The sequence below is a fragment of the Drosophila teissieri genome, chromosome 2L, assembly GCF_016746235.2.
Source record: "Drosophila teissieri strain GT53w chromosome 2L, Prin_Dtei_1.1, whole genome shotgun sequence".
In the NCBI taxonomy this organism is placed as follows: domain Eukaryota; kingdom Metazoa; phylum Arthropoda; class Insecta; order Diptera; family Drosophilidae; genus Drosophila; species Drosophila teissieri.
In genome coordinates, this window is record NC_053029.1 from 13,341,360 (window position 1) to 13,347,359 (window position 6,000).

Consider the following 6,000-nt stretch of genomic DNA (forward strand, 5'->3'; position numbering starts at 1 on the left):
GGCATTCCGAATGTTAATTCTCAAGTGCATTTGATCGTAATGCTCAGCTCGCCAGGCAAAACTCGGACTTTGACAAGTTAACGACGAAGCTTAGATACCCTTTAAAATAATTATCTTTATTGTGTTCAATATAAATTATTGGTATATTTTCCAAAGAGGTAAGTATATGTATTATTATCATATATTATTGTTTGTAACATTAAAGATTCCCCATGGTTCTTTTCAAATCGAAAAATGGTTTTAAGTATGAATTAATCTTGTAGCTATAAGAACCAATGTTCTGTGCAGTAGTTTGAAAACAACATTCACATTTATAAGGCACAATCAATCGGTTCAATGACAAGCAGAGCAAATATGTAAGTTTCGATTCGAATCGCATCGAGTCAATTGAGGGCAGCAAAATGTTTGCATAAATTTCAAAAGGAAACCTGACCGTAATTGTGCCCGAACAATTATCAATTGTGCATAAACACAACTCGAACGCATAATGGGGCGAACAGAGTAAAATGCTTTAAAAGGATTTCAGGCGGCGACAATTAGTTGGATGAGTTTTCATAAGTGCATTCGAAATTAGCCACTCCAAAAAGGACCATGACGAATCCCTGATAAATTGGCACTCTACCAGCGGCAAGTTCAAGTCCATCGCCTTCTTGCTCAAATTACAGTATTTAAAAATCCTTAATAAGCGCAAAATCAGCATTGGAATATGCCACAAGCCGACCCACTTCAGATGATGCACTCGACTGGGGCGTGTCGGTGATCTTGAAAAGCGCCGACACCTCAACACATCATCATCTCCAGCATCATCAACATCATCATCTCATCTCGGGCGTCTCATTGAAAGCCCGAACAGTAGCCGTCAGATGCCAACATTCTTTTCGCCAGCGTCTGAGCCAATATTTAAATTAATTGAGGCCTGTGACTCACGCTGAATTGAAAGGCGAAGAGTCCGCGGCGGAAAATTTACATTCATTGGAAATGGAAATTGGCATTGCGAAAATCGTAAGAACAATGCGCACTTTTGTAAGCTACTTTGTAAACGTAAGTGATGTGAAACATTTCGCAATGAATGAATAGCAATTGTGAATAATACTCAGGCGGAAATACTCATAGCCATACACAAAGCAAAATAGTACCTGATATATTGTTAGCAGGATCAAAATTCTCTGTTTACACGGGTGCATCACTTATTATAGATTATTTCTTTCCGTGTATGTAAAAGTTCACTACATCAACAATTGGTCATTGCTCAATATCGACGTGTGCTCGATTTTAGCCAGCATTCCATTTAACTTAGTTCATGGTAATAGGCCCCAATCAGCGGACTATTAACTGACTAACTAGCCTCGTGATTTCTAAATAATTATGCAAATTTTCGATTTGCAATTGCAATTATTGCCACGTTAATAAGCAGAAGTCTAAGCCAAGGCAGCAGCACCAGATCGACAAAAAAAAACAACTTGGCAAATTATTCAATCGAAAAATTGTTTTCCAACAGCTGCAAGATCGAACTCAAATCTGACACATGGCGAAAAGAGAGAGATAGCTAGCCTGAGTGAGAGAGAGAGGTGAGTTGGCGACAAGGCGACATGGCCGTTGAAGTGTTGTTGGCCTGGGGCCTCAAGTTGGCAGCTGTCAGTCCGTTTGACGTTTTTGACCAAATCGTGTAAAAACCGTTGAAAACGACAAACGACACGTCGCCGGCAGCTGAAGTCGCTGAAGTCGCCAACAGATGCGAGCTTTTCAATCCAAACTTTTTGAGATGGCTGCGTGAGGTGGGTTAATATTCATGCAAATCAATGATATTCAAAAGTTCTTATATGTGGATATATTCATAATCTCTGTAAGTATTTGTAAATAATAAGATAAATTACAATACTTATTTTATATACTTATTGTGGATATCTATAAATACTTATTATAATCAATAAATATATTTTAAATATAATTTTGAAACCAATTTTACAGTAAGTATTGTACAGAGATAGAATAAATTTACAAACATTTTAAATAATTTTACAGTAAATATTATACAGAGTTGGAATACATTTACAATAACCTTATGCCAAGTCAAGTTTAATATGTTTAGAAAAATATATTTCAGAACTACCGATTTTTGCAGATCTCCCATCGCCAGCTTCTTCCCCATTTTCATGCGATATTTTCAGGCTGATCTTTTAGCGTTTACACCTTTTCACCATATTTTTCAGTCAGCCACTGAGGACTTTTCGTCTTGGCCCCGTGAACCGATTAATTGTTGGCAGTGCGCAAGCGCGCGCCTCTCCTCAAAAGTTTGTTTCGTCAGTTTGGAAAATGTAAATTGTGCTCGGTGGCATTTTTCCTTTTCGAAGTTGCTGCTTGCCCCAATGCATTGGCACGGCTGCCCCTCGAGTTGCTTTTAATGAGGTAAAACTATTTGCATTTTGATTGACAGCGCTGGAGATTGCTGCAATTGGACATGCGCACGGATGCATATTTGGCAAATGTGATAATGAGGCAGGCAAAAAAAAAAACAAGAAGAATTCCGCCAAACAAAAGGTAGAAATACTTTTGTTAGTCTCACAAATTGTATTTTGATTTTGAAAGGTGTGGTATTTTTTAATGCATTACAAGTCGTTGTGCTGGCAGTGCGGTTTCCAAAAAAGGAGTTACACTGGAAATCTGAGGGTTAAAGTATTCTTGCCACAGGGTCACACTCAGATTGTTCTAAAAATGTCTTATTCACAAAAAAGGGGTATGTACTAAGTGGAAAAAAAGGGGTTACGATTCCGCACTCCGCTCATTTTTTATCAAAGGGTTGGCTATCCATTCCAATGCCACCCCAAAAATCAACGTTCACCATTCCAACGAGTGGTGCACCTCCCGTTTTTTATTAATGTCGCGCACGTTTCAGTGCGCATATTCAAATTTTGTGAGTTTCCTTTAAATTGGAAGCCTTTCCAGTGCCACAAATTTGTATAAAAGGCGAAATGACGACCAGACTTTGCAGTCAATCGCATTTGGAAGGCGCTCGCGAACGGATCATAAACCTGGAATACCCTTGGATTACACCTTATATTGGATAAAAAATTTTTTATAAATATTTGTGTTATTTGAAACGTATTTTATATTTTGTAAAATTTTTATAAATTTATCAGGAATTTTTTATTTACTTTATTTAGTCCTTAAACACTCTAAATCTTACCGACAAGTGCATTTCTTTTCCGTTTGTTTTATTGTATATATTAATATATTTATATTTTAATAGCTGTTATTAGCTGTTTAATTATTTATTTTATTACACTTTTCAGTGCGGCTTGGATAAATTTTCTGCTCCTGATTTCAGCGAATATCATTGCATCAATAGCAGCCCAATTTCCTCTCGGAGATCTTTATCACTTCTAATTTGCTGTAATTAGCAATGAAAACATCGCAAACAGATGTATACTTAATTTAGTTTTGAGTTTCTGCCTCGTTGAAGGCCTTAAGCAAATACAAATACCCAACCAAGCGCCTGGCAGTCGAAAATCGAGTTGGTAACAATTTGCGTGCCAAATTGTGAACAGAAGAGCCAGCCGCCTCGAAGAGGCAGAGACTGTTTATGCATTTTGTGCAGCGAGTGCAACAAATTTAATTGTACCGATAGACATGCATTGGCAGTAAAAACCAAAACTAATAATACTGGCGCAAAAAAGATGGTAAAAACCTTTGCTAAGTGGCAATAAAAATGCACAGCACCAAAATTTCAACCCAACGACCATGCAATGATATCATTTCGAATCCGCAACGCCCTGCGTGTTGTTAATTATGCTCATTAATTTTCGCTGCTGTCGCTTGCCGGCAACAACAACAATACCATACAACAATACCATACAACAATACCAACAACAACAATAGTTCTTTTAACAACAACAAGGAAATACAGACGTTAACTGGCTGAAAGAGGCAATGCAAAAGATACTCGGATACGCAAAACTGCACCCAAACAAACATCTTTCATTTCGCCTCATAATTTATTTCATATTTCTTTTATTTCATTTTCTATTTTATTATATTTTCGCTACAAAGCGATTTGTAGCCCACCAAACATAACTCACGGTGTGCAACCATCAACTTAAATAAATTTTGAAAAATAACTAAAATACATTACACTTAAAATTTTGGTATAATTTTTCCATTTCTTATTACTTTTGTGCAAACTTTGTTGCGCCTTGGGTGTTTTGTATTGGCTGATTTATGAGCCACAATCATAAATGCCATTTGTAATCCTAATTTTAATTGGGGCTGCCATTTAGCGGTTTTGCAGCAGAGAAATTTGGATTAAATATTGTAAGAAAATAGTAATTCAATTTGGACGACGCGCAAAAAGAAAAAACCTCATATAATGTAAATAAATCGAATGAAATTCAATTTGTCTGGAGAAATAAATAAATCAGCAATTTAAACAAAAAACATTTTAGTACTGCTTTATTGCAATGGTAAAAAGACAGTTCCATTAGAAAAATGAGGAATGAAAGTAAGCCGCTATGCAATAAAGGTGCCTAATATATTAAAGGTCCATATGAATTCCCATGCAGTACCAGAACAATTGCCCATTTAACCACAGTTAATCATTTAGATAAACATAAATAATTAGCATATACATGAACGAAAAATTAAACTCAAATATAAATATATAAAAATTAAAAAAGAGAGACCCCCACTCCGCCCTGCATTCAAACTAAATAGCAAACGTCATGCAAGCCAGCTGAATTCATACGAATATAAGTATATAAATTGTCTATGCATAGATAAACTGTGAAGGGAGTACACGCCGAATAAGCCAGCGGAAAACCAGATCAGGTCAGCACCCATCAGAACCCGTCATTATACCGCCCAAGATGGCCTATCTGCCAACCCGTCCATATATGATGAGCACTATATAGAATCCTAGTACCCGAGTAAGACATAAAATTATGCTAACTATGAAAATTGACGGCTGGCGCTGATGGAATGGAAATTGATAATGACTTGTCGACGACGAAGGTGGTTCTTAGTCAGGGGAAGCGGCGATTAGCATTTAATTCTAATGCCACTTTGACATGCAAATGATAAACTCACGTCAGATGGGTTTTTTGCTCGAGTTATTTATATGTTAAGCCGGCGAACACATTTCAAATTTGCACTCCACACCGAAGATCACGCCCCAAAAAGCTCACTGATGCGCAGTTTAATGGGAATCAGGCATGCAAATCCACCCAAGTCTAATCCAAGAGCTTATGAGCTCAACTAATAAACACATTAAAACGTAATTTGTTTTTAATACATTTTACAACAACGAGATATTCTCAAGTCTGGCCATATGCAAGGCATTACTAGCTGGTAGTCCACAACCACAAGCCATTATTAAGCAGCGTAATAACATGTCTGTGTGAATAATTTAATAAATCTACTGCGATCCAGTTAAGCTGCACTCCTTCGCCTTGCGTGAAGATCTTCGCACAAACTGGAGCTGCATAGGCCGTAGTTTGTTTAATCACTTTTGCAGATTTAGATATGTCGGGGCGTGGCCGTATCTTCTAATGATGTTGCGATCATCTGGGGATTACTTTTTGCATAGCACCGGAACTTATTTCAGTCCATAGATGGGATTAACTTGAAGGAGAATGGATCATCAACTGGAAACAATCAATTTCTCTTTTTTATCTCCTGCATTTTAATAGTTTCTAGAATAGCAATATTATATCTACAAACACTTTGCTAGCCAACATACCATTCTTATTATCATAATTGCAATTCATGTCTGGAAAATATTTCCTACCATCAAACTTCGTGTTAGAAAACAAAATCCCATATATATGCGTAGGTTGCATAAATAATATTAACGCTGTACGCAGAAGCTCTTTGCAAATGCATAAGACTGAATATTAACTCAAAACTAATTATAATCGCAGTCAGATCGGAGGCAGACTGAAAGCGCAATTCGTGTGGCACGGCGCATCATGCAAATTTACTAAAGTGTGAAATATTGCAAATTCATGC